The 18,373-nt window shown below is 41.0% G+C and overlaps 1 protein-coding gene across 4 annotated transcripts in view; it reads left to right on the top strand.

Moving 5' to 3' along the window:
- Positions 1-18,373, top strand: part of HS3ST5 (heparan sulfate-glucosamine 3-sulfotransferase 5) — a 639,160-nt gene that overhangs the window by 72,998 nt on the left and 547,789 nt on the right. For 2 of the 4 annotated variants that reach the window (XM_086926836.1, XM_086926837.1), the window contains exon 2: positions 4,548-4,662. The gene's annotated coding sequence lies outside the window, so the exon portion shown is untranslated. Of the gene's footprint in view, positions 1-4,543; positions 4,663-18,373 lie in introns of all 4 variants that reach the window. The other 2 variants (XM_086926834.1, XM_086926835.1) reach the window with 1 other exon arrangement.

The following is an 18,373-nucleotide window of genomic DNA, read 5'->3' as shown; positions in this document are numbered from 1 at the left end:
CTATCATGGAGGCGGGCAGTATAAAAGGTTCTCCTATGAACCTAACACCCCACCACCGTGAGACCGCCACAGCACCGCCCACCCACCGTGGATTACACTCATAATCCAGTGGGTACACTATGGGCTTGGCGGTCCTCCTGTCGGCTTGGCAGTGACTGGGCGACAGTAGAATGGCCAAACTTGTTATAAGGCCCTTATTATTGTATAATTGCTGAGATTCTGTTCGTGAATGATACCTTTAGGACACCGTTGCAGATATACAGCTTCATATTCCAGCACTCTGCAGCTCTTGTTAACTAATTAAGCCTTATAATAATAAGTTGCTTCTATATAACAAGTGCTACTGCATGTTGAAGTCATTCTGATGCTGTAAATAACAATAACACTAACAAATAATCAGCTGTTTGTTAATCAGATTTAGTAAGGGAATTCAAATTGATCAAGAGATCATAATCTACAAAGATTGATCCAAATTTCTTAAAAAGAACCTCTATGTGTTGCCCCCTTTATAGTATGTTAGTGTAATTTGGAATATGCAATCACTTTCATAGTTCCAGTTGTTTACAATGGGAAAGGATATTACTCCACTAGTAAATATATTGTATATCTAGAACTTCTTGCTATCCAGCATGTCAGCGTTGGTAAATACCAATGTTTCTATAAAATATATAAAGAAGCTCAAAGGCCGGGAATATGATAATTGTCCTTATCCTTATTTCATCGTTGACACATTTTCTCAACAAGACTGAATTACACAGGCACCGTACATTTTTATATTTATACTTTTGAGTAAGTTTACTACTTTTCCATATTCACAAACTGCACTTTTGTGGTAACTTACACTTTGCTAGTAATTTATTCTTTTGTGCTGAGTGTAGCACTACACATGACCACACATGACCACCCACTGATACTGCAACACCCTCCCATAGAAAGTAATGGAGGTAGGGACTTACTACAAAAGTGTTAGTTACTATACAAATGTATGTTTCGACAAAAATGCAGTTTGTGAACACTAAAAAATATTAATTTAATCAAAAGTGTAGGTTACACAAAAAGGCAGTCAATGAATAGCACTGTTTAGTGGTTTTGTAGTAGTACTATTGTAGTACTACATGGTGCAGTTTGTGAATCAGGCCCATATGCAGCCCATTTTTCTAGACTTTTTTAATACAATTCCAAAGAGCAAAGTCATAGTTTCTTTTTAAGTCTTTAACCTTGACTCCAGTAGCACCTGCAAAATAAAGGTTCCTTAAATGAAGAAGAAAGAAAGATATCACAAGCATATACTCAAATGTTTCAAAATGAGCAGGGGGGCAACTATCTTTCTTGTCTAGAGGCTTGATGCAAACCTTAACCAGCACACTAAAGGAATGCAAAGACTGCTTTTCAGGTTCTTCAAGTTTAATACAGTATTATTCTATTCTTTTTGCACTTTTATATTGTACAGCAAAGCTCAAAGTAATGGCATCAAAGTGAAGTCTACCTCCTATCCAACTTAAGCAACTTTAACCACAACCCTCCTTTTGATCTTTGTAAGGGAAGAAAGAACACCCCCTTCAAATAGTTAATTTGTGTGGACTCTATGTTCTACTGAATGGAAAGAATCAGAGATATTCACAAAAGTAACTTACACTTGTTAGTAACGTAGACATGTAATTTACTCATATACTTTTGAGTTACTGGCTATTAAAAAACAAGTGTAAAGTTACTCAAAAGTGTAGACTTACATGTCTGCACCCCCTAAAAAAGTGTCTGAAGCCAAATTTATGCCAGTAAGTTACTACTGCTAAAAAAAGAGTTGTAAATGCTGCCCCACACATGTCAATCACTGATAATGCTAAACCCTAGAAAATAATGCACACAGAGACTTAAAACAAAACCACATATGAAATAATGATAAACTACATTAAATAGTTTAAAAAAGTTTAACATATCAAGTAATAGAATTTAATGTGATAAAATATAAAATAATATATATGTATTAGTAAACATTTTAACAACCTTTTTTGAATTTGTAAATTAATGTAACATTTTTTGTATTATTGTTATTAGCAATTTATAAAGTGCATTTTTCACTTGACCGGTATCATGGAATTATCAAACCACCAAAACTGCATAAGAGACCTTTCTTAATATTGCAGCAGAAGACCCAGTGGCTTACATCCTCTGCTTAGGAAAGAGCCACGTTTTTACGCTCTTCCTAATACTCATAAGATTTCCGTTAGCTCTGAGGGAGTTTGGTAGACTGTTCCATAACTGAGCTGCTTTGACTTGGATAGATCTCCCGTCCATCCTTGTTTTCCTAAAGCTTGGCATGCAAACAAGGTTCGCACATGAATATCATAAGGGCTTTGGAGGTCTATAATGGCCGAATTTCCTGTGTAGTAAACTCGGTCCTGATCCATTTGTAGCTTTGGAGGCATTATACATGGCTTCAAAAATACTTCTTTCTTTGACTGGTAGCCAGTAAAGTTCCTTCAAGGTACTTGAAGCAGAGCTAGATCTGGATTTGTTCATTGTCAGTTTCATTAAAATATATTTGTCCTACTTAATTCTATGCATCGCTTTTAATATTTATTATCGCGTAATGAAACAAATATTTTTACTTTATGTGGGAATGCATTTTTTTATATGAAACTTCATAAAATACCTTTAATTTAATGTAATATATTTAAATTAGTTAATGTTAAATAATGATGTAAATAATATCATTATATATTTATTTTAAATATAGAACAAAAAACAATGGTACAGCACTATTTACTTGGATTTGGAATTACATCTTAATTAGTTTAAACATATGATATTAAATATTTTTTTAGGACTTTGAAGTAAAAAATAATATTTTGTATCCAATAATAATTATTAAAGGTCAGGTATATCATTAATTAAATGTAATTTAATTATAGTTGAATAAAAGTACTGTTACATTTATTTATAAATTCAAATGTTAGAATTGAACTATCAATATGTTTTGATTTTTAGCATGAAAATCCATTTATTTATATTTGTAACTATTTTAACTAATTTAATTATTTCGTATGGGATTTTATTTTAAGTCACTACCTCCCTTATTTCCTATGGAAGTTTGCTGCCTTACCAGTGGTTGGCCATGTGTAGTGCTAATTTACTATTGTGTTGGGTTCCTTTTTGGCTGTGGTATATTTAGGATGGTGGGCAGATAGCACCCGCCGGCTGGGGCGATCCGCCCGCCATCCTTGCAGCAAAGACCCCCCACCATATTACAATGGCTGGGGTGTCCGCGGCGGACGGAAAGTCCATCCGCCGCTATTCGACCTGGTCGACAAGTCAACCGGGCGGAAAAGCGTTTAATATGGTGGCGGTGTCTGAAAGACACCACCAGCCATATTACAATGTGGCCATTAACATGACTTTCCGTGGCGGCAAGGGCCCGTTGCAGGCCCCCAGGGACTCCGTGGGGGGGGGGCTAAGTGGTGCACATGGAGGGTACCTAAGGTACCCCCCTGCCTTGCAATGAACAACATGGTGGGCACTGTGCTGTGCCTGTCACGTTGTGCATTGAAACGCACAACCTGCCTTTGTGGCATAGCGGCGGGCGGTGCTCTCTGCACCACACGCCGCAATGTTGCAAATGCACCATGTACCGCCAGTGTGGCGGGGGCATCCTAATCGGGAGTGCAGGGCCACCACACCCTCAGCTAGCGGTCCCGTTTCCCGAGGGCTGCCCGCCATACTAATGGGGACCATAGTTTGTACATAGGAAGGGGCTTTCGTGGTGTGTGAATGTCCTTCCCTAAGCCCCTCAGTAGTTCTCCCTAACTCCTCCTTAACCCCTCCCTAGTAGTAATTATGCTTCATCTTAAACCATCCCCCTGGTTCCTTCCACATTTACTACAAGGGGGTCGATTTCGATGTCAGACAGACCTGAGTCCGTCTGACTTCGTTCTGGAACTGGGACTGAACGACCTCCTGTCGGCGGTCCCAAACCAGAAAGTAAGATGTGACCGAACACTGTTGGTTACACTCCTATTCTTTACAATGGGAGTGCTCTCATTTTGTAGTACTTTAGTAATACTGCTGTAGTTCTACTTAGCATACTACAAATGCAGTTTTTGATTAGTCTTCAATAAGTTCATAATATGCCAATGTTCAAATCCTTGAAAGCATGGAAGCCTATGTTGAAAATCAATATTGAGTAATGTCATAAAAAAAAATCCTTAGGGGCCAAATAAGTGAAGGAATATTAAGATAATATTATATTTTGTGGGTCTACTTGTAAAGAGGGACAAGTCCAGAGTTTTCCTGAGACTGGAATGTTTTACCATCTGTTAATTTAATATTAAGATTTGTAAAAAGCAAAGGGCAATCAAATGTCTATAGTGTTGGACCCTCATCTAATTTTGTTTTCATGTATATCATGGTTGCCGTTATTGGGCTTGTGCTGTTGTATTAACCAAACCAACAAGAAACATTTATTTTCATATAAAACTGGGAATGTATTTGTAATGTTGGGTGATGCAGTTTAAGATACAGTAAAACCCCTTTTGTGTATTTCAAGACAGAGGCGGCTGGTGGATTCTGAACATAGTGTTGCATAAATACTCGCTTTGAATTGAGCAAGTTAAGGAGGTAAGCCCAAGGAGAAAAGACGGACAACTAAGGAGAGGACAGTAAAATGTAAGTTCGTGTTCTTATTTTTCTGAATATTGAATAATAGCAACATATGAAAAAGGAACAATACTTTCAGCCTGTAATGGGTGTTATACCATGGAGTAGAGGTTTAACTTAGAACTTTGTTAAGGTTCTCTAGCGTGGTAGAAATTAAAGCGTTTCCACAATTAAATATGGTGCTTGAAAACAAATCACAAGTTTTATGTTAAACTACATTCTTGTTCTTTGTGCTCAATTGATTGTACAATAGTAAAACAGTACAAAAGAAACTACATACTGATATGCACACAAAAAGAACTGGAATAGTTATACTACAAGAGTTTGACCCTTCTTTTGAAACTCCCGGGTATCCAAAGATTTTGGATTAGACGCCGTACTCAATTGATCGTGAACTGCTTCATCATCGGCGCCTATCCACACCTTGGTAGGATGGTACCACCAGGGTGGACGCAGCCCAAAAATGTGATGGGAGTTCTTATGTAAATCAAGACTGGATAGGCAGGGATCCAGGTGAAGTGTATATTATTAATACCTACATGTATACCCTCCTCTTCTATTCTTTATTCATGCGTTACCTGTGATATGTTAAAAAAAGATCATTGGGGGTTTTGTGGTTCTATGTTCATTTATGCGTAATTCCATCTTCCTTGTTGTCATGCCAATATATTTTAGGCCACATTTGCATATGATCATGTATACCACATTTGCACTATTGCAATTCGTATGTGTATGTAGGAACCATGGAGTGCGTAAACCCAGATCCAATTCTTTTGCTGTTTTTGTGAATGGGTTACAAAAAAGGGGGTATACCCATTAAAGTCACTGGGACCTGGGTGCAATATGGTACATAAAGGGGGGCCCCAGTACGTAATATTTAGTCAAAACAAGGAAAACAAAAATCAATATACATATATACAAATACTGAAATACAAATGCATATCCTTAGTTAGCACACTGTTATTTAATCACAATGTGCATGGAGGTGCAGTAAATCATACAAACAATACATCTTATATTAAAATTACATTAGTGCCCCAGGGAGTGAAAGAGTGGGATGGGGTGAAGGTGAAGGGGAGAGAAAAAATATAGAAAATTATATGCGAGGTTTTACAAGGTAAACAATGCTGGTCCTCAGCTCAAACGTTTTAAGGGTGACTCAACCCTGGCTTCAACGTAGAGCAAGCTGAAAAAGGAACAACCAATGTTCATAGCATCGTACCAGGGTGTGGATAGGTGCTGAGGTTGACGCATGTCACGATCAAGTGAGTGAGGCATCTAATCCAAAATCTTTGGATACCCGGGAGATTCAATAGAGTGCAACTGTTCTTAGGATCTCTTGCTCTCCTACCATGTGGGAACTACATGATGATCACATAAAAGGAGGCCTGTGATTGTCTACTTCAAAAAATCCCCATACTGTGTTGTTAGTAAGGTACTGTCTTACCTACAAATACATGTTAATACAATGACTGAATGGGTTTTGCTGGTTATACATTGCATGTCCTTCATGGTGGCTTTGTGGCATTTGTTGATTGATGCAATAGAATTTAAAGAGAGGTATCTAGTCTCAATGTTTTGCTGAGTGATTTCTAGTTTGGGACTGAGTGCATTCAACCACTACCTTAATGAAGTTTTGTTTGGAAATCTATTCTTCTAATGGACATTATTCTAAAATAATTTTTTGGTGTCTGAGTTCAAATTAGGTGCAGAAAAGTATCATTCTGTTCTAGAGAAAATACCACATCTTGATTTGCACAACAGGGTTTGGCAGAAGTTGGCCGCTACAAATGTAATTCATAAATATGGAAATTGCATATATATTTTTAAATTTTTAGAGTCACAAACATATGATTGAGGTAGGTTGGCAGCAGTTATGGGGGAAAGGAGCTGTCTGCAAAAATAGATGAATACTCACAAACAAATGTTTTTCTAAATATTCACATATACATATATTCAATGCAGATTGTTTTACACAATGGAAAAATTGGCAAATTTACTCCCGTTTTCAGGGTGGGAATGGGTTGAGAACCACCATACATAGGCAAGGAATGTTGAGAAGAGGGGTTTACCTTGGGGAAAAAATGTATCTCCAGAGAAAGAAAAATATGAAATGTGCAAATTGTGGCAGATATCTGCACATTCAAGATCCATGTATGCAGGTGTGCGCGCACATGTGTGTTTGTCTGTCTGTCTGTATGTTATAGTTGTGTATTAGTAGCCGAGCTGCAAAAAGGCAGCAGATTGCTCACCGGGACAAGGTCAAAAAAAGTCAATAAATTATTTAAGCTCTACTTGATTCATCTGGTAGAGATTTCACATGCATACATGTTATGCTTTTATGCTTATGTGTTCTCCTGGAAATCTATAACTGTTAAAAATTTCGATGACTATTTCTGTTTTTTTTTTGTCAATCTTTCAAAAGACCTAAGTTTTTTCCAAACATTGAAGTGCATCTAAACAAACACGTTTCTGTCTTTGCGGGAAAAATAAGTATTGGCCGCTTGGGTTACACAGTCTGCATTTATCCCGAAGTAATGCCTGAAAATCTTTGTGCATTTTGTGATCAATGAATTGAACCGCGGTCTGGAAACAAGTGTGACTTTCAAGCACTACCCCAACCAATGTAGCATGTCCACAGAGAGTAGTAATTTCTTTCTGTCCCTCCAAAGTCAACATTTTTAATTGTATAAATTATTAGAACATGAGGTATTACTGTGGATATTGACAATGACCATTCTACTATTTACATCCAGGGGTTAGGAAAATCAAATCAGCTAATGTAATGTACAAGAAAACAGAGCAGCTCTTTCCCAGCTTCCTTGCATTTGATAAGAAGTACACTCCGTCAGATTGAAACTATGTTTCAAAGCAAATGGCAACTTGCATCATCCCTTGAAGAGTCATGTTCCTATCCCTATTTCTATAATGTAAATACCGTTTTAAAGGTTATTCCAAAGGCAAATCGTCTAATTAGAATATCATTTGAAGTTCTTATTCCAAATCTGAATGTATGTACAAACAAACATGACTAAGAAACTAATGTCTACTTCTTGATACATTAAGTACTGCAAATACTTGATATAATCAACATGTTCCCTATGCCACTTAACATTATCCCCTTTCTCTTTTTGCTGTATGTATGATACGATCTGCTTGAATAATGTTCATGCTATAGAAAAACACAAAATAAGTATGTTTTAAGAGCAAAAGGGGTACTACTAACTACAATACACAGGCAATGTGGAATTTAGTATAGTTTGAAAGGGTATTTATCCCTGCAGGAAGCTATAGGAGGGTGAACTAATCAACAAACACAATTCAAAACAGCTCAAGAGATAATACATTTAGTTTCCACACAGAAGAAATTTACTTAAACTTTTTTTTTTTACTAAACCAATGCTGGTAGAAAAACAAGATAGTAGACATACGCAAATCAAGATAAACTAGGGTTATCCATCCCACTGAGATTCAGGGTTAATGATTTAAAACTTAAGTTGTTCCTGGTACCCATTAGGTTTATTGAGACCATTTAAAGCTGCACAGGGGGCCTGCCAGCCCTTCATGTCAGTGGAGGCTGGGGCCTCTCTAGTGGAGGATTTCCTGCCATATTGTGCCATTCCTCCCTGCATGTTTAGCCCGTTATAAAATCAGGAAATACAAGTCCCTAGATGCAAAGAAAAAAACCTTAACTGGATGAACTACTCACACATGGATCTTGAAATCATGAAAGAGTTTTAGGCATTGATAGATGCACAAACTCCTTTGCACATGTGCATGTCAGTGCCTGCATTTGTGTACTATAAATATATTCTATGCATTACCCTTCCTGGACAGTTAGTAGCTTTCTTTGTGCCTGGACCATTCATTGTTATGTTGCCTGTATATCAACCATGTGTTTGTTTGCTTTTGCAAGCTGAATTCTTCATGCAGTTAACATAGTGTCTAAGCATAAACTTATCATGCAAACTAAGTAAGCATATCACAAGCAACTCTTCCTTTCTACGAGTCATGATCTCTGAATATTTATTGCAATTATCTTGAAGGATTTGCAACACAGAGAGATGAAGGTATTTAAGGTACATCTAGTGGGTGCACTCGAGTAATGATAAAAACAACAAACAGCGGGATTATTTACACAGCCAGGTGGTATTTACTTCGAATATGTACAGCATTGGCTAAATGTAATGATGAGCCTGTCAAGCACTCTCCTAGCTAATTGACTTCTAAATTCTATTAAACACCATAGTATACACCTAGTCATAATCATATTCCATCTCTGTAAAGAAATGTAGCAAAAAACAGAATGCATATTAATATTAAAAATATGCCCAAAGACTTCACAGAGTTGTTATACTGCAAACTGACAACATACAATGGCATGTTGAAAAGGAAGAAAGTTACATTGCATATAGTGGTAAAAGGTAAGTAGGAGCTCATGGGAGGAAAAGGCATGCATGGTCCATAAAGTGCTTCCGAAAATGTGAAATTCTGGACAATACTAAAATAACTTTCCACTGACGTAAAAAAGCGCACAATTGGTTTAATGCTCAGATATTTCTGAATGGAGCCAATTACTATTGCCCTAGATACAAACGTTATCACGGGGGGTTGAATGAAAAAATGGATTGTGAAGCCATTGCTGTACATATATAACACACTTTTGTGCTTATAAATCATTTTACAAAGAAATCCTAATCCAAAAATATTGTGTCTCTGTACATTTAGAAGTTGGGAAACCATTGAGCTTCTGTCGGCATGATTTCTGCTGGCTCCACCTTTGGAAGCCCTTGTCCTGGAGGCCCATTGTCCACTCAGTCAGCATCTCACAGTGATTATTTAGAGCATGCGACTATCACAGTTTTTTGTACTCTCCATATACCGAAACCATGGCACTCCTGAGAAAAATCAATTAGAAAAAAATGCCACTGATGCCATAAGGAGACATTTATCTTTAGCTTTGCAGCAACAAGCAGGCACTTTGGTGGCCCACTCAGCACTCAGTAGCAAAGAAAGTGCATCCGACTCCACAGCAGATTTACTTTGATTACCACGATCCCTGCCAGGCAGGAGGGGATATCTAATTATGGTGGGAGTCCACTGACAGCGGAATTAAGGCCAAGAAGGCCTGCCAAGCCACTCACCATGGTCTTACTAATGCCTAAGTTCCTAAACATATTATTTGCTAAATTTAGTTACCTGTTTGAAAAAAATCCAATAGCATAGAACACACTGAGTGCCTTTATCAGTGTTTGAATATATACTGCAGTTTACCCTTTCTTGCATATTGTATCGTAGTAAGATTAGCAGCAGAGTTAATAATTTGAGGTGTGTAAAAAAATTAATGGGAACCTTAACGAGTGTCCAAAGAATCTGCAGTATCATCAGTGTAACTCTGTGCCATCCTTCATTACAACATAAAAAGTAGGAAAAAGCCAAAAAAGTGATGATGAATGATCGGCTTATTTTATCCAATCACCCAAAACATTTTGCCAGTCATCAAAATTACAAAAAGCATGGACATATCCTGAAAATGCAAAATTGTGTGACCACTAACTAAATCAAATTTGTAAACGCGGAAAATTTAGTGAATAAACAAAATGTGCCCCATGCAGGCAACTGACCCCTACACAAATCCTGTGTTTAGGGCCAGGAGATGTGGTAAGCATAGATTACAACACCTGTTGCATTTTTCCTTCCTCTAGGAATGTCTGTTCTACCTTAGGTGAAATGTAGGCAAGAATTTCCACATATTGGAATTGTAAATTGTGTGAACCATTGATCATGATATACCTGAACGGTGGAGAAAAAATTTACAAATATTTCCTAAACATTGTGCGCGAAATGTAAATCTGTTATATAGTGGCCATTAAAGGTTCAAAGATGTTAATACTGCTACAGTGGTGGTGGGGTTTCAGGGTAAAATCCTACTGACCAGGGCAGGCCCCTCTCACCATTGTCACATCATTCATGAGAACAAATCCACAAACGGAATAGCGTGTCTGTCCTAGCTGTTTCGTTATGTATGGAAGGGCAAAATTCAAGCACACATTATGTCTGACAGCCAAGCCTTCCCATTGGCTACAGGTCCCATTTATAAATCATGACTGGCTGTCGAAAAAATGCAACCGCACATTAACAACTATCATTTTGCACATTACAAATATGAAGCCTCATTTTTTATGAAATCCAGTCTGTCAAGGCAGCAAGGAAAGTTCTAAAAAGTTTGTGGGGCTTTTTGTGTGTAGGGGCAACCAAGAGCAATTTACTCTACCAGGAATTTGCCAATTGGCAATGATTGATTCATTATTTCACACAAGAAAGGGGAGAGGGTGAATAGTGAATCTCCCACCCCGAACCCCCTAGATAATAATTATACACACGTAGAGGGGTGGAGAAAAGTGAACACAAACAACCCCAACATGTCCCACAAAACAAAAAATGTAATTGTTTTGAAAAAACTGCCCTCACTCACACACCGAAGTGTGTAACATGCTTCATCATCGGGTCTTCTTACAATACGTAGCCACACTCTGGGCGGAGCATGGGGGGGAGTTTAAACAAAAAAGACCACAGAACAACAATACACAACCAAACAACATATATGTAACAAAAAACAAATAGTGATCAGTGGATGTCACCAAGTGACTTGAGTGGGTGCGCAACACGTGCAGTTAAAGGGAATAGTGTTTAAAACTGGTTTGGGGATACCAGACAACACATTTATTAATAGGTTCCACAACCAGGATGAAAAAGAAAGAAAGGATGGAAGCTGTTTCCAAGAGGTAAGTTAAAGTTCTCAAAACAGCCCTCCTAATACCGCCTTTGCCAACATGTTTCGACCGACTTACTGTGCCAAGAAGGTCACCCCGGTCTTCTTCAGGGCATGTGCCGCCACCCGTCCCGCTATCGGTCACACCGTAATTCGGTTGGAGTACCGATATGCTGATCACATATGATTCCAATTGAACGATATGTTTGGAGGGGCTCCCAACAGTCCGGGAAACATATACTGGAAAGATAAGGGACCCCTATCAATGTGTTGTAAGGAACCACGGGGTGGGATAACATAAATCATACAATCATACACCCTATGATTCATTAAAGGTATTATCTTATTGTCTGTGGTGTATGGGAATATTAAATCCTATTCCCCATCAATATTCAATTAAAAACAATTAAAAACAATGCTGTATACTCTCTTCAACCTACATTCCTTGAAAGCACTATGGCCTCTGTCTCTGATGGCGCTTCCACTGATAACCAGTTTCACCCTCTACATTATTACTGGCAGTAAAGTGGTTAATGTATCAAATGCACGACTCACCGAGTTTATTGCGAGTGTAAACTCGACATGGCGTCTCGCAGGTCGGTGTCCCAAGAACACAACCTGTGATTGTAAAGAAAAAGACACAAGCACAAACAAACCCTGGAGCTACATCGTATCTCATATGTAATTACACCGAGCTCATTATAGCGCTTGCATCAGTATCATAGATAGCGTGTTAAAGTCCAAGCGCTACGGGCGTTCGTGCTAACCCAAAACAGCCCAGATCAGAACTTCTGCTCGCCGATATGCGAACGGCGCCTCAGTCCCGACCCCCTCGCTTTATGCCTCCTTACTGTTCCGAGGATCCCTCCTCGTGTGTTAGCCTGCTATTCAGATCGCCGCGTGGATGATGGCGATCCGTTTAGAAGCATAGAAATAGTGAAATTGCTCCACCTACAGCTGTAGCGCTTCTTGGGACGCACTGAAAGACGTCATACGTCATTCCGTAGCGTGTGCCTGCCCCAGGAAACTTGGGAAGTTAAGTCCCGATGTGTATGTTTGCAGATATCTCAGCCTCAATAACTCTAATGCGGTCACCCCTGTAAATAGTGTCCGATATTGAGTACAAGAGCATGATTGATCAGGGATGGGCATTAGGGGCAACACTTGCTAGGATATCTGGCAGTCCGAGTTAGGTCGGGCAGTATTCAGTTAGTACCAACCACTGCCCTTCCCCTGTAGTATCTATTACTGGGCACCCTCTAGGTATGATGACCTCTCCCAGGGCCTCCCATAAAGTAATGTATGCAATTTGGGTAATTGTGATTGGATAGGGATTCCTGAACTGACTCCTAGAGTCCTGACGTTTCTATTTATATGTCATGATGGAGGGAATCTCGCGCTGACAATATTAAACTTCTAGTAACCAAGGTTAGGGACTACTGTCTCCCCAGTGCTTGCCAAGGTATTTAATCGTTTAGGCCATTGATGTGACTTCTCAGGCGGTAAACCCATTTTTGCTCACGAAGTAGCAGAATCCGATGTTCATCTGTCATATGTCTCCCAAGATTTGGTTATTCAATTACAGTCCATTTCAGCTCATCAGCAGAATGTCCCATTTCCAGGAAGTGTGCTGTCATTCTCGTATTTGATCTACCACAGTGTATTGTGCTCCGATGTTCTGTAATCCTCGTGCGTACCTTCCTGCTCATCATCCCAACATAAAATTTCTTGCAGGGGCACGTGATTAAATAGATCACTCCCTGAGAATTACAGTTGGTATGGGATCTCTGTTCCCAGGGAGTGCGGAGGCCCAAATCCAGCTGTTTTGTGTTTGATGTCAAAGCCCACACACTGCAGGAGCCACATCTCGTGTGGCCCATCAGTCTAGGGAGACCAGTCACTTGTCTGGAATCCGTGGTCGTATTTGTACTCCTTGGTCTCGTATGGACCAACAGGTCCTTAAGATTTTGGCTATGCCTGAAAGAAATTAGAGGCTTCTCTAAATGGAGCCCCCCGTATTCGAGATCTTCCAATTCCGCAGTACCAGACGTCTTACCTGCTGGGATGCTGTGTTAAATGTTGAGACAAAGACAGGTTTGTTAGTCTCAGGTCTGATGGTCATTGTGAGGAGGGCGTCGCGATTGGCATTCGGTGCCCGTATCTTCCCTCTTTTAATGGTTTGGTCTGGGTATCCCCTCTGTCGTAATTTAGTGGTGAGGACATTCGCCTCAGTAACAAATTCTGCCCGGTCAGAGCAATTGCTGCTGATCCGGAAGAATTGGCCCATGGGTAAATTCTCCCGTAGGGATTTTGGATGGAAGCTTTGATAAGCCAACAACGCGTTTTTATCAATTGGTTTATGAAAACCCCTGGTTTTCAAGATGCCCTCACTGGGTTCCAGTAGTAGGTCCAAAAAGGGGAGGCTGGTCTTGGTCACCGTCGCGGTAAAATGGAGAAGGGGGTTTCTTTCATTCAACCACACAAGAAGGTTTTCACAGAGGTCTCATCCCCTCTCCAAATGACCAGGACGTCATCTATATAGCGACGCCATAGCCTCAAGTGTGAGGACCACGGTCCGGTGGTGTCTAGGAAAGTGAGTTGTTCAAATGCCCCCACGTACAGTCTGACCAGGCTGGGGGCAAAAACACTGCCCATGGACGTGCCATGGGTTTGTAAATACATTTTGCCCTCAAACTCGAAAAAGTTCTTGGTCAAAGCCAATTCTGCCAAATGTAAAATGAAGGCTCTGGGTGTGTGATATGGCCATTCCTCTTCAAACAAGATGGATTCCAGCATTCAGAGGGTTTCTCTTTGTGGAATGTTGGTGTATAGTGCCTCTATGTCGAGGCCTATGAGGAATTCCGTGGTAGGATCAAAGGAGATGTCTTTCAAAAGATTCAAAATATCCAGGGTGTCGGGCAGATATGCCGGTAGTTTCTGAACAAGGGGTTTAAAATAGAAATCACAAAGCTGTGACAAAGGTTCTAGTAAGGACCCCATCCCAGAGACAATTGGTCACCCGGGAGGGGGTCTCACCCCCTTATGAATTTTCGGCAGCATATAAAAGTAGGGAGTCTTGGGATGTTTGTTCAAAAGGAAGTCAGCCTCATGGTTTGTACTCCAATCATTAATTCGAGCTTCCTCAACTGTCATCGTGATTTCCCTAGTGATGGTATCAGTGGGATCCTCCTCCAATCTTAAATAAGTCCTGGAGTCAGAGAGTAAACGGGAACACTCGTTGCGATAGGTCACCTGATCCAGAATCACCGTGGCCCCACCCTTGTCCGCTGGCTTCAGGATAATCTCCCTGTTATCAGATAGTTCCCATTTATTTTTATTTATTTATTTTATATTCTTATAGAGCGCCAGATTAGACTCCCGAAGGGGTATCTCCGCGCTATTACTGTGCCACAAATTAGTGCTGTTACAAGAGAGTGGTTAGTATAGGGTAGCGAGGCCGGGAAGTGATTTATTTGTCAGAAAACAGATACGTTTTTAAGTTCTTCCGAAAACTCAGATGGCTGGAAATTGACCTGAGTTCTTGGGGTAAAGAATTCCAGAGTGTTGGGCCGGCATAAGCTAATGCACGGCCACCTTGTCTGGTCTTCTTTACTCTTGGTGTCTGCAGGAGCTGCTGTTGGCTGGAGCGCAAATGTTGTCCCGGGATGTAGGGCTGGAAGATCTTAATCATATGTTTCGGGCCCTCCCCTATCATGCTCTTATGGATGGTGCATAAGATCTTAAAGTGGACTCGCTTCCTAACTGGAAGCCAGTGGAGTCTCATCAGCAGGGGACTGGAAGGGGTCCTGGCTGGAGCATTCAGGACAACCCTTGCTGCTGTGTTTTGAATTATTTGCAATTTACTGAGCTGCTCCTCGTTAGCTCCGAGGAGCAGCCCGTTGCAATAATCCACCCTACTGATGACCAGAGCCTGCACGAGCGTTTTTCTGTGATGGTCTGGTATGTAGGGAAAGACTCGTCTCAGCATCCCGATAGCCCGGAAACAGGTACCAGCAACCTGATTGACATGTCCCTTAAAAGTAAGTTGCTGGTCAAAGAGCACTCCCAGGTTCCTGATGGAGCTCTTGGGAGTAGGGACAGGACCTAGTTCCACGGGCCACCAGTCAGAGGACCAATATGTTGCCGCTTGTCCAAAACACATGACCTCCGTTTTCCCCACATTGCACTGCAGACGGTTAGTTGACATCCAGTCTGCTATGGCTCTCATCCCATCTGCAAAAGATCTTTTTATTGCAGATGTGAGGGTTTTGAAAGGGAAAAGGAGTTGGGTGTCGTCAGCATACGACACCGGGGTGAACCCGAAAGATCTAGCTAAGTTGGCTAGGGGTGCCACATACACATTGAAAAGTGTAGGACTAAGGCATGAGCCTTGTGGCACTCCCTTATTGAGCTCCCTTAGTGTGGATTTGTGGGAGCCCAGCCTAACTTCTTGGACACGACCAGTCAAAAAGCTCCTCAGCCAAGTCAAAGCCTCTCCCACCACACCCACCTCACCTATGGTGATGTTGTTCCAAACCCGAGGTCTCCAAGTCATGGATAACAGCCTGTTCAAATGCCGCCATTTGGGATAGCAATAAAGACAATTGGGGACTGAACTGAGATTTAGGTCAAAAGGTGGTGTCACCTCTTTCCTGCTCCCTAGGCTCCTGATCCTGAAAGAAGACCCTGAGCCTCAGGTTGCGAAAGAAGGCTGCCAAATCTTGGCGGACTCTAAAAAGATCCAGGGGATGAGTCGGTACAAAACCCAGCCTTTTATTCAGTACCTGTTCCTGTAGTTTTGATTAAGGGTAGGAGGATAAGTTAACTACTAAAGAGGGGCTCCGCGGGTACTCGGCAGGCTGGTCTGTGCCATGCTCCGGGTGATTCGTTTGGTGATTTCCTGGTTCGGGTCCTCCCAAGTCACTTGTTGTTGACCCTTCTGCTTGCCCCTACGTGTGTATAATGATTGATTCATCCCATAGCTCCTTTTTAAGATGTAATGACTTTACCAAATATCCCTACATTTTGCTCCCATGTGTTCAATATACAGGACCCTTTACGCAAACTGCGCAAGACCTTGAATTTGACAAACAGCTACATTTTGATAGTTTTACCCTCTGGAATGGTCAGAGTGAGGGTAGCTCACTCTGTGGTGAAATTCCTTACCTTTGGCTGTAATGTAATAGGGATTCTTCTGGAACATTATCAAGACCTGGTTATTTCTTCAAGGGCATATTGCAAAAATGTTTCAGTCTAGGTTTGCAGTCATTTTCCATCATGTAATGATACCAGTATGGGACAAATGCTGCACTCTACAAATAAAATGTCTTACCAATGTCAGACAGAATAGTAACCAGGAAATGTAAGTGCTGTATAAATCAGTACAATACATATATATTTCAAAAGTCAAAATGCATGTAAAGGAAGATAACAGGCCAGCCTGTATGGGTATGGCCCCGGTCCCAAAATCTGAAATAAAAAGCTTAGGTATCTGGCTATACCAAGACCTCTCCTTCAAAATCCAAGCCAGGAAGTCGGTCGCCTCATGCTATGGTCTGCTTAAAATGATCCGTAAAGTACTCCCCCTACTTCCATACCAAGCAAAAAAGCTACTGATACAGGCCATGATCCTTTCCAGGACAGACTTTGGCAACACCCTATATCTGGGAGCCCGAATGCAGTGTTTGTGAGACTTCAGTTTGTTCAGAACTCGGCGGCAAGACTGCTTACCGGCACTGGCCATCGCTGTTCTGCAAAACCAGCACTGCACTCCTTGCACTGGCTCCCGGTGCAGGAGAGAATCAATTTCAAAGCCCTCTGCATGGCCCACAAGTCTCTTGAAGGGAATGGACCACCAATAATGAAAGCCTTGATCCGCCCGTATAAAGCCTCCAGAAGCCTCGCTCCATCTGGCAGAAGTGCCCAGAATCAAGAGAGCCAGAAGCCGGGGCAGGCTTTTTCATACAATGCCCCCAAACTTTGGAACAATCTCCCACTTCACCTCCGTAGGGAACCTAACCACCTTTAGTCCCAGATCTCTGTACTGGGGTGAATGTATGACATTGTTCTGCATTCTGTCCATCAACTCTTATTTTTGCATTTGTCACCCCGAGTTGGATGGGTATGCTCAGACGTGAGTCCCATGCTCTCCACACCACTGGAGTCAAGCTATCCTGGCTGAAGACGGCTGATAGCCAGAAACCGGTCCTAGGATGCTTGATTCCGGTCCAGGAAAGACATGGCTTGGCAGTTCGGGCTGGACTGTTCCCATGAGGCACAGGGTCAAGGCTGATTTGCATATGGCCATGTCTGAACTGGGGTGGTGTGGAGTGCAAAAAAATGATGGATTTAGTCCCAAATCTCTGTACTGGGGTTAATGTATGACATTGTTCTGCATTCTGCCAATCAACTGTTATTTTTGCATGTCTTTTTGGACTCCATACCCAAATATAGTACTAGTCATGTCATCCATGTGTCCCCCACAAGATGTAACTATGCTGAGCTCCTTCCTTGGTATGGCCGGTTACTGTTCAAGGCATGTACAAGACTTTGCCACTGTACATGCCCCATTGAGAGACTTAACTAAACAAAATGTCCCAGTTTAATGGTCAAGTGAATGTGAACAAAGTTTCAAGAAAATCAAGCTTGTAATTGACAACACATCTAATATGGGATGCTTTGATTTGAAATGGGACAGAGGTTATTGTTAATGCAAGCCCAGTGGGGTTGAGTGTGATCCTTGGCCAGCACAATGGACATCCCAATTCCCCAATACATTGTAGCTTATGCAAGCCGAAATTTGTCTATGACAGAACGTAATTATACACAACCAGAAAAAGAAAGCTTCGCTGTGGTGTGGGCTTGTGAACATTTTTGTGTGTTCCTGTATGGAAAACATTTCACAGTTGTCACTGACAACCAAGCATCGCTCACACTTTTTGGCAAATT

The sequence above is a fragment of the Lissotriton vulgaris genome, chromosome 6, assembly GCF_964263255.1.
Source record: "Lissotriton vulgaris chromosome 6, aLisVul1.2, whole genome shotgun sequence".
In the NCBI taxonomy this organism is placed as follows: Eukaryota; Metazoa; Chordata; class Amphibia; order Caudata; family Salamandridae; genus Lissotriton; species Lissotriton vulgaris.
This window is presented reverse-complemented; position numbering and strand designations above follow the sequence as displayed.